The following is a 19,457-nucleotide window of genomic DNA, read 5'->3' on the forward strand; positions in this document are numbered from 1 at the left end:
GCAGTTGTTACGCAGAGTTTGGCGACTGCGACACGCATTCGCTGCGCAAAATTTTGCTGGCTGGGGTGTTTGTACACACTGGACATCTGATTCAACAATTACATTTATAACTGTGCAGATACTATTGCTGTTATTTTAACCACTATTGTAAGGGGCTGTGGCCTTAGACAATTAAAGATTTGTTCTTGTTCTTGTTCTTGTTCTCTGTGTTTGTGTGTAATACAGTTTAAACATACAAAAACAAGTAAAGGCGAAAATAGTGTGAAAACATCAATTTTACATAGAAAAAAACGATTGACTGGTTATAAGAAAGTCGACTTGCAATATTTTCTTATATCCGGTCAAACCGGTTACAGAAAACACCGGATATAGGCCCATTGCAGAAACTCAAGTTATCAACAGCATTTCTACTCGGCGCGCGCGGTATGAGAATCACGGGTCGTAACTCTCTGGAATTGCTCATCCGCCGCCATGTTGGATGCCTTGCACGATCTCTGACAGGTGCTTGAGCGTTGGGTGGCGACTCGACAAAAGTGAAAATGACACGTTGTGTGGCATAGGGGGTAAAAATCAAGGGTCTGCCAAACCCGGCAAATGCAGTAGGCAGCCCAGAGATCCCTAAGTACCTCTCCCAATTGTAGTACTTTTCGGCAATATTTACAGTTTCACTAATTGCTAGGATAGCTTCTTTGTGGTTTTAGAGAGGTGTTCTGGGGAAACTGAAAGGGGACAACTATTCAAACCCATATCCTCATTATTTTGATTCTCAATTGAGAATAATCATTTATAGATGACTATTATTCATTTCCCTTTTTAGGATGTACTTGCACGTACTGGTGGTTTATTACCCAAATGTCCTCACAGTGACTGAGGCTTATATAAGGCTCGGTGATTCGTGTATGTGTTTGTTCAGCCCATTTCTTTCTTGTGTTTATTCACAAGAAGAAAAACAATAAAGATAATCATTTATGTATGATTTATGGTGGGATTTTTCCTCCATGGTGTGTACTAGGATGTACTGTACTAAATGTACTGTGGTCGTATATTAACGGGTTATTCCCCGTATGTGTACTATGCGTACAGGTTCATTGGAGGGCGGGTGTAATAGTTGTTTGTTTGGTTTAGCAACGAGACAATTCATCCCTTTTTGGAAGATGAGGGTGGTCCGCCCGAGGGCAGACCGGGTTGTAGGTTCGGGACAATGATTGACTATTGTCGTTTAGGCAGCTTAGGGATTCTGTTTCGGTTCGCTGAGTGGTCGTGTGGCCGTTTTCGCTGTTGGTTACGGCGCTCGCGCCTTTCCCTGTCTGCATACACAGTGAAATACGCAAAAAGAACAAGAGTGCAATGAAGAAAACTAACAAAGACGGCATCCAATATGGCGGCGCGAAGAGAGTATGAGCGGAGTTGTGCCCCTTAGGGCTAAAGCTAGCCGATCCATTTGATAACGTCACGCCGAGTAAGAAGAATGAATTGGACCTATAAGAAACCTAAAGTTTGGGTCCCCACGGGTTTCTTTCAACCGGTACAAGGTAGTTTACTGTATTATAATCATGGACTAGCACCATTCACCGCCTACAAAGTTCTTCAGCGGCAGAGACGGAGTATAGTTCAAGCATGGTATTACTTTCCTGGCATCTAGTCGGTTTTTTTGGCAGTTTAGGGCAAAAAGACAAAAGGGAAGTTACTCTGTTCGGATTGCCAAATCGCTGCACCGGAAAAAGGCTGCCTTTGCGGAACTTACATTTTTCACAGCGAGGAGGATCGAGTTCAGGTAAACCATGTTTTCAAGATGCGCGGTGCCTTTTGTTGCATGCCTGTGTGCAGATTGAGTTCAGTGAGATTCTCGATCAGCGCTCATAGCTTTCCATAGTATACCACAAGGAATGCGGATGCCGAATGGAGAGCTGATCGTATCCACAAAATCAATCGTGTTGCTGTGACACTGACAGGCAAAAATGCCAAGATCTATTCCCGACAGTTCAAAAAAACATGCTTCAAATACGGTACTTATAAAACTGTTTTGGTTGTTTTTGAACTTTAGCGTTGAGTGGCTCGGGAACCGACAGTCGATCCGCAGTAGCTCTCAAACTAGATCGTTCTTTTCTTTGTTTCATGTTTGCTCATACTGGGATCCTGCTAATTACCGTCAACCACCGTCAACTGCCGTTACGGAACTACCGTCAACTTTTTGTGTGTCTTGAACTTCTTTTTTTTCCCTAAATGCAGGTGGCTGAGTTCGAAACTTGCGAAGGTGGCGGAATCGCCATTTGGGGCGACAAGCACGGGATTTGTGTGATTCACGAAGTAGAAGTGGATGAGAAGTGGATGACTTGGACAAAGTGAAGTATTGGACATGCCTGTAAAAAGTAAGCCTGATTCATGCTACATGCACCCTTATATTTGTGTTGAGAGCCGGATTATCGACGAAATCGATGCAACAATTTCAATGCAAGGGAGGTCTTCTTCTTCTTCTTCCAATAATGTTCAGCGATCAATGAATTGACCATTATTAACATGTTGGCGAAGTGCAAGTGTGTGTCCTTAACAAAGATTAATAAAAAAAATAAAAAAAATAAAAAATTTAAAAAAAATTAAAAAATTAAAAAATTTGGTGGGGCAGGGGGAGGGCGGTTACTGTGCCTGTATGGCCCTCATTGCCCTCAAGCAGAAGGCATTATAGGAGGGGGCCTCGACAACATCTGATGGGAGGGAGTTCCAGTCGACAGTGGTCCTCGGGAAGAAAGAAAACTTTCTGTAGTCTGTGCGGCACGGGATTATTCCCAACTGTTGGCTGTGGTTGCTGCGACGTCCACTTCGAGGTTGCCGCTTGAGGCCGACGCAGGAGACGCAGGCTTGATCGTTGAGGATCTTGTGGAGCATAGCGAGTCTGGCGCAGCGACGTCGTTGTTGTAGCGTAGGCCACTCGAGTAGCGTCAGCATATCTGTGACACTAGAGGTGTTATGGTAGCGGTTTGTGACAAATCTGGCTGCTCTGCGCTGGACCTTCTCAAGGGTTGTGATGAGCCTGTCGGAGTGTGGGTCCCATACTGTGCAGGCGTACTCAAGAATAGGGCGGACCATTGTCTTGTAGGCCAGCATTTTGGTGAGGCTGGAGCATACCTTCAGGTTTCTTCTCAGGAAGCCCAGCGTCTTGTTGGCCTTGGCACAGATGTTCTCGATGTGCTGGGTGAAGTCTAGTTTAGTGTCTAGAATGACCCCAAGATACTTGGTGGAGGTGACTCTCTCCAACGTCTGGCCGTGGAGGGTGTAGTTGGAGAGAGGGGGAGAATGGCTTCGGGTGAAAGGCAGCACACAGCACTTGTCTGGGTGGAAGGCCATGTCCCATTCTTTTTCCCATTGTTCTAGGCGTTGGAGGTCCTCCTGAAGCTTGGCTGGGTCTTCTGCGCAGGTGATGAACCTGTAGACGGCTGTGTCATCAGCAAAGAGTCTTGAAGGGGAAGATATCTTGGAGGGGAGGTCATTTATGTAGCAGAGGAAGAGGCAGGGCCCTAGGACAGAGCCCTGGGGGACTCCGGTCTTCACTTTGACAAAGCTGGATTGCGCACCATCCACCACGACTGACTGCGTGCGGCCGCTGAGGAAGTTTGCGATGAGGCTGTTGGTCTTTCCTCGTATGCCGTAGTGGTAGAGCTTGTGGCAGAGCAGACTGTGGTTTACACGGTCGAAAGCTTTGGCAAAGTCTAACACCACTGCCTCCGTTGTAGTACCACGTTCCATGGCTGTAGAGACTTCTTCGAGGTAACTCTTGTTACTCGAAAGCACAAGTATTGATGATGTCATGTGATTAGTGCTTTCGCTCCTTCGCAAATCCTCGCACAAACATGAAAATAATGCCATGAACGGTGTAAGTAGAGGTTACATGCCGAGTCTCAGTGATTATCAAAAATAATGGTCGAAGTTAGCGGATCATGAAAAATGCGAGCTTCAGCGAGCTTTTTCATGACCGCGAACTGAGACCATTATTTTTGATAATCACTGAGACGAGGTATGTAACCTCTTTATTCCTCCTTTCTTCAGTTATTCAAAGAAAAGAGGAGTTTTTGTGCGAAAGTTTGATCGAATCATATTCACCCAACCAGTCTACCTGCGCAGGCGATCGATTAATGCGCGGTTGTATAGTTCCGTGCAAATCATTCAATTCTGTTAACACTTCTTGTCAGTTTCGATGTTTTGAACTAAAATCAAGTACACAGTTATGTTGTCATTCTGCTGTGGCGGTAAAGGCAGATAGTGTGTGTTCTGTTCATGTTTTGGTATCGCTCAGGAAATGTTCTTTCCTCGAATGTGACTAGCAGACGAAGTTTTACACCCGTGTTCCAACGTTAAAAACTGTATGAAGTTCAGTTTTCTGGGGCAAAATAGTGTATGAAACCGCTGCATGTTCTTTAAGTTGATTAAATGTTTGAAATTGATTGTGTGTAATCTGTTTATAAAATTAAATATTGTTGAAAACTGACCGTCGGATTGCAGTCTTGTCGATGCAGCCGAAATCTGGAAGGGGAACTACTCGTGTCGCTAGACAAAGTATGAGAGTTACTTTTCCTTGGAATCTTGCTAGCGATAAACGATTGTGCACGGCAGATCTGAATTCAGAAAACAACCAAACTCATGGATTTTATATTGAGATTCATGTGTTCAAGCCTGTAGTTGCTGGTTTAAATGCGGTATGGTTGTATTGTTTGCTCCAGAAATGTATATTTCATACATTAGAGTGTTCTGAACTTTTGAGTCGCAAAAAGTAGATCCACAATGTGTACAGTCTCTACCCATGAGCTATCGAGGATTCAGGCCCGTTGTTGGGTAAGTGATTTTGGTTGTTGGGTAAGTTACCGAAAAATAACTAGCCCTACAAGTTTACAGAGAGAAAGAAGCAGAGGGGGGAATAAGTTGCAAATATAAGTCATTCTTCTTCTTCTTCAGCGTTCGGCGATGGCTGTGTCTAGATTCTTTGGCCCGTGATGTTGACGAAGTGGGCTGTCATTTCCAGGTCCTGAGTGCTGCCCCATAGCTTGGTGTGCAGCGATGTCCCTGTGGGCCAGACATGTTTCCTCTCACTGCAGTGGAGTTGGCAGGTCTGCAGGAAGTGGTCCGGTGTCTGGTCCGCCTCTCCACAATGGCACAGGGCCGACTGTCTGATGCCGATCCTTTTTAGGTGGCTGTTAATTCAACAGTGGCCTGTCCGGAGGCGGAAGACAATGGTCTGCTCGTGACGAGTGAGCTGATGGAGGGCATCTTCGTGTGGATTATATCCATTGTTTTTCTTTTTGAAGCACTCCAGGCCTTGTGTTCGGGCAATCCAGACTCGACCATGGAACACCTGATGCAGAACATCAACACACTGGCCCAAACCACAGCGGTTGTCCTGCAGTGGATCCCTGCACACACGGGGATTGTGGGCAACGAAGTGGCGGATCGGCTGGCAAAGGAGGGCAGCAAAACTGAGCAGCAACCCTCTAACCTCACTTACAGTGAAGCCAGGACCCTAATCCGAAACAGGCAAAAATCCACCTTCAAAATATAAGTCATGATTGCAAACAATTATGTAACAAAACACGATCTAAGGATGAATTTTCTTATTTCTGATGAGGTTTTCGGAGACAAGTAGTACCGCCCCAAATGGCGAGTTTTGAACTCAGCCACCTGCATTTAGGGAAAAAAAAGAAGTTCAAGACACAGAAAAAGTGGACGGTAGTTGATGGTAGTTCTGTAACGGCAGTTGACGGTAGTCGACGGTAGTTGACGGTAATTAGCAGGACCGTCATACTGGTATCACTAAGCACACTTACGTGACATGTATGTGACTATCCCCCAAATTCGATTTATCCGAAGACCCACCGAGCGGTGCTGCTGATTTAACTTTGGACCATGTATTCCCCCCTTTGGATTCTCGTTTGTGATGATAAATGGTATTTTGACTTTGAAATTAGCTTCAACGCAAAAATATGTCTTTTCTTATTCAAGGGACGTAACTGGTAAACGCTCGGTGCGTTTTCTAATAAGGCAAAAGCTTTACACACTATGAGTGTATTCAGGATCGATGAGTCTGTATACACTCCAACAATGAAAAGCTCTGTTACAAATCTGTAGCCAATAAAATGCCTTCTAACAAGTCCTTAGGAAGTAGCCAATGAAAAAACAGTCTGACGTATGGACTTCCGTTATCTCATTTTCGGAGTGTCGAGGGTTGGCAAATAACTTACATTCACATGGTATACAACCGTTTCTAGGTCGATACACACTCCGAGTGTGTTCCAAACTCAGACAATAAACTGCCGTTAAGCATCAGTTTTGTGTCTGTGTTTGTTTTTGTCTGTGTTTGTTCCCAGTGTACTTTAATACCACATATGACTGAATCAAAAGAGATACGTACCTTCTCAAAATGGTGTCGAATGACACTCTGAATGTTGATGCAGTTCAGTGTCTGGTCTTTTAAGTGCACCCCGAAAATGTTATCTACGTTACAGCTATTGAGCCATGGCCGTGCAGCATCAGATTGTTTTCGTTTTTTTGTACTCGTATAATCAACTGCTTTGCGTTCCTATTGCAGAGTGGTGTTGAATGGCAAATTCGCTTCATGACCGGAAGTTAACTTCAGAATGTATACAAGATTCTAACCCCTGTATACACTCCGAGTGCGTATAGCCAGTGTGTTCTAATAAATCGAATTTAGGGTAAAATCAATCAAATTACATCACAATTCTGCTTCAGTTGCAAGATCTTGCCATGATTTTCCCTCTCAAGATAATTACACCGCAGAGAAACATTCAGTCTGAAGCTAATTTGACATGTCACATGAGTGTAGGGTGCTGTATTTACTGGCGTGCTAATCACTAGCAAGTATAGCACAGGGGTTAGTGCTCCAAACAATGCATAGTGACGTCAAGGGTTGCAGGGAGCCCTGCCATCGCTGATGTGTTGTTTATTGTGTTTTTTCTTTCTTAAATCGGTCATTTTCAACCTTTTTGTTTTTCTTCTTGAGTGACTTAACTCTCCTTTCTTTTAGTTTTAGTTTTCCCTGTTAGTATAATTTTTTATCTCCAAAGCGTTTCATTGATCGCAACAACAAAGCTCACGAATCATTGATTCCATTCCGAGTTAGCCATCACTGAATTTTAACCAAGCCGCGCCGTGAAACAATACTTTTGGGACTATAAGGCGCTTCGTTATAATTATAGGGCGCAACTCCCACTTTTGAGGTAAAATTGAGAAAAAACATCACATTAGGCGCTTCCGGTCTATAAGTCGCTCATCAAAGGAAGACTACAGGGTGGAAATATTTGTGCTCTGTGTGTGCCGCGAGATCTAAGGCAGGTCCATTGTGATAGCTGGGTGGCCTTGTTTACAGACATGGACCTGATGTCTTCAGAGGAAACTTGGCCAGGGTAGCACTTCCTGCACCTATGGGGTGGTCTCTTTGATGTCTTGAGAAGAAACTTGGCCAGGGTAGTTAGTACCTGGCAGCTGAAACATGCATTATCACAAGTTGTTTGACTGGTACTCAGGCGGTCTCTTTGATGGCTGAGATGAAACTTGGCCAGGGTTTTTAATTTTAACAACACATAGGGCGCTTCCGTTCAGTTAGTCGCAGGGGTCAAGATTGAGAAAAAAAGCTGCGCCTTATAGTCCGTAAAATACGGTATATAACCCTGTGGCTTGATGCAGCATTTATCAACAAAATGCAGTACATAAATCATAAAATGGGAGCAATCAATAAAAAAACACCTTTTTGACTCACATGCGAAGCCCGGCCGGCCGTCCAGAAAACTTTAACGTTGGATATTTCTTGGACACTATTCAGTCTATCAGTACCAAATTTGGCAAGATGGTGTATGATGACAAGGCCCCAAAAAACATACATAGCATCTTGACCTTGCTTCAAGGTCAAGGTCGCAGGGGCCATAAATGTTGTCTAAAAAACAGCTATTTTTCACATTCTTCCCATTTTCTCTGAAGTTTTTGAGATTGAATACCTCACCTATATATGATATATAGGGCAAAGTAAGCCCCATCTTTTGATACCAGTTTGGTTTACCTTGCTTCAAGGTCAAGGTCACAGGAGCTCTTCAAAGTTGGATTGTATACATATTTTAAAGTGACCTTGACCCTGAACTATTGAAGATAACTGTTTCAAACTTAAAAATTATGTGGGGCACATGTTATGCTTTCATCATGAGACACATTTGGTCACATATGATCAAGGTCAAGGTCACTTTGACCCTTATGAAATGTGACCAAAATAAGGTAGTGAACCACTAAAAGTGACCATATCTCATGGTAGAAAGAGCCAATAAGCACCATTGTACTTCCTATGTCTTGAATTAACAGCTTTGTGTTGCATGACCTTGGATGACCTTGACCTTGGGTCAAGGTCACATGTATTTTGGTAGGAAAAATGTGTAAAGCAGTTCTTAGTGTATGATGTCATTGCTAGGTTTAGTTATTTGACCTTGACCCTGAAGGTCATGTAAAGGTCAAGGTCAAGCATGTGAGTCGTATGGGCTTTGCCCTTCTTGTTTAAAAAAGTTATGTAGACCAAGGTATTCCCAATTGATAAGCAAATTGGTGTTCATTTCTAGATCAGTTGCCATTTTAGTAAAGTTCAAAGAGAAATAAAATAAATGTCATTTTAAAAGACATTTAATTGATAGCAGTGATGCATACTGTGCAAGAATGAAATAAAATTGCCTTATTTACTCAATGACTTGATCGGTGCCTTTCCTCTTGCTGCGTTTTGCAATGCATATATATTTATTTTTAGCAGGCTTTTCATTGTATCTGAACACGTTAGTGGGCATCACTGCATGCATGTGCAAGATAAACATTCCAAAATCACATTGATAGTCACGGGGCTTGGAGGACAGGAATACATGCACATAGAATTGTTTTGTTTAAATGGATTGCACTGGCTTTTAAGTGCTCCCTAACGAGTGCAGCCCAGTAAATTCCCTCATGGCTCTTTCTTGTGTATTATTACAAGATTCTTATGAGCATAGCCATTAACTGCTGATTTTAAAACTGCACATGATTCATCATTGAATGTCTGGTGTACCCATACTGGTTTCGTCATGGAGCTTTTGTTGTGGAGCCGTGTGTGACAGAGAGAGAGAGAGAGAGCGAGCACATTTGTTTTTGCTTATTTAAATTGCTGAATCTCATTTTTCTACACAGCAACACTTTGAACCCTGATCAGCGATGGACCCGTCACACCTTGAAGAGAGAGCTGCTTTGATTGGCCAACACCTTAAACAGTGAACAATCAGGAACAGTTTAGCGCCTTGAACAGTGGACAGTCCGGAACTGTCAGCACCTTGAACAGTGGACAATCAGGAACTGTCTGCACCTTGAACAGTGAACAATCAGGAACAGTCAGCGCCTTAAACAGTAAACAATCAGGAACAGTCAGCGCCTTGAACAGTGAACAATCAGGAACAGTCAACACCTTGAACAGTGAACAATCAGGAACAGTCTACACCTTGAACAGTGAACAATCAGGAACAGTCAACACCTTGAACAGTTAACAATCAGGAACAGTCAGCGCCTTGAACAGTGAACAATCAGGTATTGTCAACACCTTGAACAGTGAACAATCAGGAACAGTCAACACCTTGAACAGTGAACAATCAGGAACAGTCAACACCTTGAACAGTGAACAATCAGGAACAGTCAACACCTTGAACAGTGAACAATCAGGAACAGTCAACACCTTGAACAGTGAACAATCAGGAACAGTCAACGCCTTGAACAATGAACAGTCAGGTAATGTCAACACCTTGAACAGTGAACAATCAGGAACAGTCAGCGCCTTGAAAAGTGAACAATCAGGAACAGTCAGGGCCTTGAACAGTGAACAATCAGGAACAGTCAGCGCCTTGAACAGTGAACAGTCAGGTATTGTCAACACCTTGAACAGTGAACAATCAAGAACTGTCTGCACCTTGAACAGTGAACAATCAGGAACAGTCAGCACCTTGAACAGTGAACAATCAGGAACTGTAAACACCTTGAACAGTGAACAATCAGGAACAGTCAGCGCCTTGAACAGTGAACAATCAGGAACCGTCAGGGCCTTGAACAGTGAACAGTCAGGTATTGTCAACACCTTGAATAGTGAACAATCAGGAACAGTCAGCGCCTTGAACAGGGAACAATCAGGAACAGTCAGGGCCTTGAACAGTGAACAGTCAGGTATTGTCAACACCTTGAATAGTGAACAATCAAGAACTGTCTGCACCTTGAACAGGGAACAATCAGGAACTGTAAACACCTTGAACAATGAACAATCAGGAACTGTCAACACCTTGAACAATGAACAATTCGGAACTGTCAGCACCTTGAACAGTGAGCAGTCAGGTATTGTCAGCGGCATGAACAGTGAACAGCCAGGAACTGTCAGCCACTTGAACAGTGAGCAGTCAGGTATTGTCAGCGGCATGAACAGTGAACAGCCAGGAACTGTCAGCCACTTGAACAGGGAACAGTCAGGTATTGTCAGCGGCATGAACAGTGAACAGCCAGGAACTGTCAGCCACTTGAACAGTGAGCAGTCAGGGATCAAGGCTTCCCCCAACAGCATGGAGGAAGGAGACACGTCAGCTCTTCTCTCAGATGTCAAGATAGAGATTGATGTCGCAGAAGAGTGTTGGCACATCACTGAAACACATCCATATGGTAAGGCCAATGAAACATCTCATGGTGGGGGGGGGGGGGGGGTGGTGGTGGTGGTCAAGTAGGGAAGAGGAATGGTTGATGTTATAGGTGGGAATCGGCCTTGTTGGCACTTCACACACCTTTTGAAGGAGGTGTGGGATGGATAGACAACAAAACAAGTCGCATGAGTACATTTAGTCAACCCTTCAAACTCATAGAATGAAATTGACCACACCGCATTTTTTCACTAATATTTACTCAATAGCTGTGTCGGTTTCATGCCCGGCGGCCACTGTGACACGTTCATGCCACAGAGATAAAGACTCTCTTATCTCTGTGGTTCACGCTCTTAAAGTGACAAGCCAGTACAGCGAGGTAGCGTGCGTTTCTCTATTCTTTTTAACGTTCTGAGCTTGTTTTTATCCAAACATTACATATCTATATAGTTTTGGAATCAGGAAAAGATTAAGAATAATCTATATCTGAACTTTTAAATTTAATTAAAATTTTCACATTTTTAATGACCAAAATCATTTATTAATTTTTAGCCTCCAAGCTGAAATGCAATACCAAAGTGTAGGCTTAACAAAAATTCCAGTCAATTTGGTCAAAGAGTGAGGGTGTGACAACTGTGCTGCCTCAAGTTTTACAAAAAGCCAGATATGACATCAAGGACATTTACTAAAAAAAAAGAAGAAAAAACCCATCTTGGGATATCATGTACAGTTTCATGAAGATCAGTCCAGTAGTTTTCTCTGAATCACTCTACACATGCACACATGCATACATCACCACCCTCATCTCGGTTCCCCGTCTATGTTAAAACATTTAGTCAAAACTTGACCAAATGTAAAAAGGACTGGCTGACCAATATATTGAGGTTGCTAGCTGGGACGGTCACAGAGTAAATGAGAACTTGACACAATTCAGACTTTACTGAGTGTTTCTTTTGAAATTGCCTGCTTCTGCTTTCAGGTATGTTGAATGAGCCAGCAGAATACCATCGCCCAAAACAGGAACCAGGAGAAGCATTTGATACAGTGCAGGATAGACACGGTGCAGTCAGCACTCACAGTGATACCTGGCTGAAACAAGAGGAACATTCAAGAACTGAGTGTGATACCTGGCTGAAACAAGAGGAACATTCAAGAACTGAGTGTGATACCTGGCTGAAACAAGAGGAACGTTCTAGTACTGGGTGTGATACCTACCTGAAACAAGAGAGACATTTAAGTACTGAGTGTGATACCTACCTGAAACAAGAGAGACATTTAAGTACTGAGTGTGATACCTACCTGAAACAAGACAGACATTTAAGTACTGAGTGTGATACCTGGCTGAATCAAGAGGAACATTCAAGTACTGAGTTTGATGCTGTACTTAAACAAGGTGGTAGTCCAAAGCAATGTGTGTTTACACATGCAAGAGAGAAAAAGAATGCACACACAGACTGTGGTGCTACGTATACACAGTCTGGGCCTTTGAAGGTCCCCATGGTAACACCTGCAAGAGAGAAAAAGTATGCATGTACACAGTGTGATGCTAAGTTCACATGTTCTGGTAATTTAAATCGACACATGTTAATACATACAGGTGTAAAACAGTATGCATGTGCAGAATGTGATGCTAAGTTCACTCAGTCTAGTAATTTGAAGCAACACATGTTAATACATACAGGTGTAAAAAAGTATGCATGCTCAGTGTGTGATGCTAGGTTCTCAGTGTCTAGTTATTTGAAGCGGCACACATTGACCCATACAGAAGTGAAAAAGCATGCATGCAAAGAATGTGGTGCTAGGTTTAAACGGTCTGCTACTTTGAGGGAACATATGCTAATACATACAGGTGTAAAAAAGTATGCATGCTCAGTGTGTGATGCGAGGTTCTCAGTGTCTAGTTATTTGAAGCGGCACATATTGACCCATACAGAAGTGAAAAAGTATGCATGCGAAGAATGTGGTGCTAGGTTCTCAGTGTCTAGTTATTTGAAGCGGCACGTATTGACCCATACAGAAGTGAAAAAGTATGCATGCGAAGAATGTGGTGCTAGGTTTAAACGGTCTGCTACTTTGAGGGAACATATGCTAACACACACAGGAGTGAAAAATAATGTATGTTCAGAGTGTGATGCAAGATTCACACACTCTAGTACATTGAGGCACCACATGTTAACACATACAGGGGTGAAAAAGCATGCATGCGAAGAATGTGGTGCTAGGTTTAAACGGTCTGCTACTTTGAGGGAACATATGTTAATACATACAGGAGTGAAAAATTATGCATGTTCGGATTGTGATGCAAGGTTCACACGGTCTAGTACATTGAGGAACCACATGTTAACACATACAGGGGTGTGACAGTATGCATGTACAGAGTGTGATGCAAGGTTCAAAAGGTCTTATAATTTGAAGCAACACATGTTAACATATACAGGGGTGAGAAAGTGTAATACGCGGTTCGCGCGTTCTAGAAATTTGAAGCAACACTTGTTTACACATACAGGGGAGAGAAAGTATGCATGTACAGAATGTGGTGCTAGGTTCAAACTGTCGACTCATTTGAAGGAACACATGTTAACACATACAGGAGTGAGAAAGTATGCATGTACAGAGTGTGGTACTCATTTCAAACTGTCTTCTCATTTGAAGGAACACATGTTAACACATACAGGAGTGAAAAAGTAAACAAGTCGCGTAAGGTGAAATTACTACATTTAGTCAAGCTGTCGAACTCACGGGATGAACTGAACGCACTGTATTTTTTCACCAAGACAGTACAGCTTCGTCAATCCCCGCGTGAAGGAAATCGCTCACCTCCCATGTGCAAAACGTAGTGATATTGACACGCCAGATTAGCGCGGTAGCGTATTGTGCTAAGCAGGAAAGCGCGCTTTTCTGTATTCTTGTTAACTTTCTGAGCTTGTTTTGAATACAACCTATCATATCTATATGTTTTTGGAATCAGGAAATGATAAAGAATAAGATGAAATCATATTTGGATCGATTTCTTAAATTTTAATCGTAAGACTAATTAATCTTTTTTCGTTAATTGTGATCACATTTTAAGAGTAAACATAACATTCAGAATGTGATGAAGAATACGATGCAATCAATTTTAAATCTGTTTGCGAAAAATCGATTTTAATGACAACTTTAATGAGCAAACTCATTAATAATTTTTAAGCCTCCAAGCTAAAATGCAATACCAAAGTCCGGGCTTCGTCGAAGATTACTTGACCAAAATTTCAACCAATTTGGTTGAAAAATGAGAGCGTGACGGTGCCGCCTCAACTTTCACGAAAAGCCGGATATGACGTCATCAAAGACATTTATCAAAAAAATGAAAAAAACGTCTGGAGATACCATACTCAAGATCCCTCATGTCAAGTTTCATGAAGATCGGTCCAGTAGTTTTCTCTGAATCGCTCTACACACACACACATACACCACGACCCTCGTCTCGATTCCCCCCTCTACGTTAAAACATTTAGTCAAAACTTGACTAAATGTAAAAACTGTAATTTATTGCAATTGATCTATTTGAATAACATGTGCAAGGTTATATCGCGACGGGAAAAGGGGGAGATGGGATAGAGCCACTTGTCAATTGTTTCTTGTTCACAAAAGCACTAATCAAAAATTTGCTCCAGGGGCTTGCAACGTAGTACAATATATTTATTACCTTACTGGGAGCAAAGAGTGTATCCCTACGGAAAGAGGGAGCACTTCGGCCTAAAAGTGATGCCAGACCTTCCCGTATTCCAGCCCGCCGTCCCAGCACTGACCGAGTAAAACTTTCTCACTGGCACCTCGGAAGCATTGGCAAGCAAGGCAAAAGCTAACTAATGTGCAGCTTCTAATGGTTATCATTCTCGAGAAAAAAAAATTCCGTTTTTTGTCTTTTCATGGGGATGCAGATTGTACTGTTCGCCTTATTTTATCAATTATTAAATCTATAATTGAAATGTATAAATGAATGTTAGAGGAATACGGTTTGTCTTGTATCACACCAAACCAGCGCAATTTCGTTGTGGTTTTGAGCAAGAGGTTAACACTGAGAGACTGAGAAAACAAAATGAAACAAGACAAACAAACAGAACTAGACACACAGAGATAGATTGAAAGAGAGTCTGAGAGAGAGAGAGAGAGAGAGAGAGAGAGAGAGACGGACAGATAGACAGTCAGACAGACGACCGACAGAGAGATCTAGAGAGAGACAGACAGACAGACGACCGACAGAGAGAGAGAGAGGGAGAGAAAATTAAATTAATTAAATTGAATATGAAATTAATTTTTGAAGCGAAATTTCATTTTGAAATTTTAAATTATTTTTTGAGGATGACGGAATAAGCAAAGTATACATGGCGGTTTTTTTCACCCGGCCCTCGCCCATTGAGAGGTAACACCACTACAAGAATAAATAGAAGTTAAATACAGTATAAATGACAGAAATAAAATGTCAAGCAACCAATAAAACATTTCAAGATGCATTTAGATTTTGTTTTAGCAATGTTTGAACACTATATATAACACAGAAATATATGTTATGTTTATGAGAGAGAGAGAGAAAAAAACCACCTGATTTTCATTGATGTAAAGAATGTGTAGAGAACTGACAAATCCCATTACTTTCAATAGATTCACTAATAATATGTTAATAAAGCAAATGTATGAAGATAAGTCTGTGAGTTTCTGTCTACATGTATTCAGTGTCTTATTTTCTGTCTGTATCTCTTCAAATACTGCATGAGCGCCTGTGAAATAGTTTTCAGATGCTGGTAACAGTACGACCAGTGTGTTTTCTTTACAAAAACTAAATAAAACAGTCTTTTCGATAGTTATATAAGTAGCCGAAAACAACAAGAAATTCCTCCGAGGTAGGAAAAACACCCCCGTCCTTACCATTCTCACTGCCACCAACTGAGAAGGCACTGCTAACAAGTGTGGTTAAAATAAGTTGATTGAGTGGACAAAGAGACAGGCGGAGAAAAAGACAAATCAATATAACTCTTTCTGTAACACCTACTGACCGCATACAGAAAACAAAAGATCCCGGGGAAAAAAAATCGGTTTGCGCTGCGCGCTGAGAGCAGGTATTGAAATATCTCATCGACCAGATTTTGTCCGGGGTGTATCTGCCGCTTCGCCGGGTAGCAAGTAGAGCCGAATACACGGCTTGAGTGGCGCACTGTACGCCGGCTTCGAACCATGGACCCGTCAGGCTTCGGTCCCTTCCAGACTCGTGGAATGGGAACAGCACGAACATGATTCAGGGGCCATAATGCCATTCCTGATCATATCATGTCGAGTCCCATACTTGTCGACGACGCCCTAGGTACCACATCACAAACAGAACTGTGCAATACACAGGTGTTTTCTACAGACACACTCAAACACACACACACAGAGAAACCGTATATATATATCTATATCTATTGTATAAATATATAGAGATAGATGAGAGTGTATTTTTCGCGTGGCTATAAATTGATTCGACCTTTGCACTTTTACAGTGAGGATAATTTACGGGTCCAATTTACGTTCTGGACACTGCGGTGACCTTCTAAAAATAGTAACAGAACGGGGAATATCCGAAGATGCCCCCCTCATACTATAGTGCACCATACGAAGGAAGGGAGGTAAACGCTGAAAACATGGAGAAGATAAGGAAGAGTTATGCCGTAGTTGATCCCCCCAAAAAACCAAAATCCACCAATAACTCCCTAACCGTGTGTTTGACTGGTCCCAATTTTTGTAAGGACCGTCTCAGGAATGTATAGAACCTGTTCACCAAGTTTGGTGACGATCGGTCCGTTCATTCTTGAGATCTACTTGCGAACACAAACAAACACATAAACAAACAAACAAACAAACAAACAAACACATCGAGTGAAACCTATACACACCCCTATACCGGGGGTGTAAAAACAGTCCGTCACTCTTCTATTCCTCCTTGCTCGGTGGCAACGTTTTCCTCGGTCAAGCCGTAACGCTGTTGTAGATTCGGCGCCGGCTCTTCGCATCACTTTTGCAAGCGGCGTGAAGAAGGGAGTGAACCCTCTTTCCGTAGTACACTCTTTGCTGGGAGTATGATGAAAACGCGATAACACAAAATTCACATGTGCACGGTCTGCAAACTAAACAGCGTGGGCTCACCGTATTAGCCAATAACAAGCGTACAGCGAAGGAGTCACAGCATTGCGGATACTTTTGTCACGATAGATTACGAAAAAAAACAGTCAAAAGCTTCACAACTGTCTCAAAGATGCAGACCGTGCACATGTGAATTTTGTGTTATCGCGTTTTCATCATACTCCCAGCAAAGAGTGTATCCCTACCAGGCAATACACACCGCTACGATCGGAGTCAACTCGTAAATATCTCCTGCTGCGCAGCAGCGTCAGGGGATGACTTGAGTCCCCTGGCATATTACCCTACGCTCGATCGCAGCTTTGGTTTACAACGACGAACGACAAAGCTACGATTGTCTCGGCGAGGATCACCGAGGTTCACTGAGGATATACTCAGTCTACAGGCGATCAGATCGGAGACAGTGCCGATTCTTTCGTAAATTAATTTCGATTGCAAAAAAAAAAAAAAAAAAAAAAATACTCTTGATATTGAATTCAGACCCGGTGTAGGATCCGGTCCGGTCCCCCCTCTGAAGTAGTCCCCCGGGGGACCAATTCGTGGCAAAAACTGCTCTATAATGGTCCCCCCTTAGACATCCAGCCTCGTTTTTCTTGTTACATGTACAATGTTAGTAATGTTACCAGCAATTTTAGAGAAAAGAAAGGAAAGAATCAGAGACTGGTTTCATTTCTTCTTATCAGTATTTATTTATTATTCATTTTATTTCATGTCATTTTTCTTTTGAACGGCATTATAAATCAGATCTATTTTATTTTCTGCAAAATATAGTCAAACAAAGAGATTGCTGTCTGTGCACTACATAATACCGGACGAAGATATAGATTGAAAATGGCTTAAATGCCTAAGAAAAACGAGGCTGGATGTCTAAGGGGGGACCATTATAGAGCAGTTTTTGCCACGAATTGGTCCCCCGGGGGACTACTTCAGAGGGGGGACCGGACCGGATTCTGCACCGGTACAGATCTTTTTTTTTTTTTAAGGGAAAGTAGCATTTCATATCAATAAAAAAAAAATATCAAATGTTTACGTTTTGTGTAGTCTCATTCAAAATCTCATTGTCCCTGAGACTCTCCGTCCGGTGTCACGAAATTTTCTTTCGCCGAAATATTTCAAGTTTTACCAAAATATTGTACCAAAAACAATTCTGCAAAACCATCCTCTGACTTCGGGTTAGGGGTAAGTTTGGGAATGGGTTAGGTATGTAAACATTCGACCTAGACACAATCATTTGTCGTAGTAAGCGTAGACATCCGGTCTGCTCCCCGCCTAATGGCCGATGTCTTCCGTCTTCGGGGGACTACGTGGGTTTAGATTTGGAGTGGTCCTTCTCCTAGAGGAGTTTCCTTGCAGGGATAGTGAGCCTCCTCTGCCCTCGTTTTAATTTTGGAGTGATCTTCTCCTAGGACAGCTGCCTTCCAGGGTTGACGAGCCTGTCCTGCCCGGCTATTTAACCCATAGTTGGGCCGGGGTTGGTTCGTGGGCACCAGGGCGTATCCACACGCCGGTGGGCCTGTATGCCACACGTACGTCTAGGGGCCAACCTCCTCCGAGTCCTTGTAGTTCAGCCTGGGGCCTTTCGGTACCCAGTTCACGCCTGTCGCCACGATGGAGGCACTACAAAGGGCTTGCTGTGGAGAGGTTATGTACTGGCAAGAGAGACTGACGCAAGCTGCTCTTTTTTCGCGTTGTCCTGAAAAGGACGGTGCTAGCCAGCGGTGAGGGCTGAAAGCGAGAGGTGACAAGCACAAAACACTTCGCCAACACACTAGACACATCACACAACCATTTGACAGGCGTAAACAGTTTTAAAATGCGTCAATTTCTGGCGATGTTTGTGAACTAAGAATTCAATCGACGCCGTCCGCGGGAATTCGGTATTAAGACATACCCGAAATCTTCGTTCACAAACATCGCCAGAAATTGACGCATTTTAAAACTGTTTACATACCTAACCCATTCCCAAACTTACCCCTAACCCGTAGTCAGAGTAAATTGTTCCCCCTAACCCGCAAGGGGTACACATTGAACTACATTTTGTTGTTTGAACTTTATTTTGTTTGTCAAGTTGTGCGGAGACCACTATGTCCACTATATCTACCAATATAGCTATTCTGGTGAACACGTGGGGGAATTCTGTTGGACTTCTCCAAAGCCTTCGACAAGGTGCCCTACGCCCGCCTGCTCACGAAACTGGCTTACTACGGAGTGAGAAACGACACCCTCAAGTGGATCTCTGCCTTCCTCAGTCAGCGTCAACAGCAGGTGGCCTTGGAGGGCGTCCTATCGTCTCCAGTCGGAGTGCAGTCCGGAGTTCCGCAGGGGACCGTCCTGGGTCCTCTCCTGTTTTTAGCCTTCATCAACGACCTCCCTGAATGCGTTCAGTTCAGCAGCGTCAAACTCTTTGCAGACGACTCCCTACTCTTCAAACGTATATCCTCTCCAGCGGACAGTCTGCAGCTCCAACAGGACCTATCCAGCCTCGAACAGTGGGAATCAACATGGCAGATCAAGTGCACTGTCATCCGCATTGCCCCGAACAAGAAGAAGCCCATCCTGCCAACTTCCTACAGCCTCCATGGACAGACTCTGGAAACAACACCATCCAGCAAGTACCTAGGGGTCTTAATCTCCGAT

At 43.0% G+C, this 19,457-nt stretch overlaps 1 long non-coding RNA gene across 2 annotated transcripts; it reads left to right on the forward strand.

The window, feature by feature from the left end:
- Positions 1-1,702: 1,702 nt before the first annotated feature.
- Positions 1,703-15,282, forward strand: LOC138965412 (uncharacterized). 2 transcript variants are annotated; one of them, XR_011455445.1, is made up of 3 exons: positions 1,703-1,774; positions 9,193-10,692; positions 11,647-15,282. It is a non-coding gene; the product is annotated as an uncharacterized lncRNA (long non-coding RNA). The 2 variants fall into 2 exon arrangements; XR_011455446.1 differs by lacking the exon at positions 1,703-1,774 and adding an exon at positions 2,151-2,369.
- Positions 15,283-19,457: the final 4,175 nt, after the last annotated feature.

The sequence above is a fragment of the Littorina saxatilis genome, linkage group LG4, assembly GCF_037325665.1.
Source record: "Littorina saxatilis isolate snail1 linkage group LG4, US_GU_Lsax_2.0, whole genome shotgun sequence".
Lineage (NCBI taxonomy): Eukaryota > Metazoa > Mollusca > Gastropoda > Littorinimorpha > Littorinidae > Littorina > Littorina saxatilis.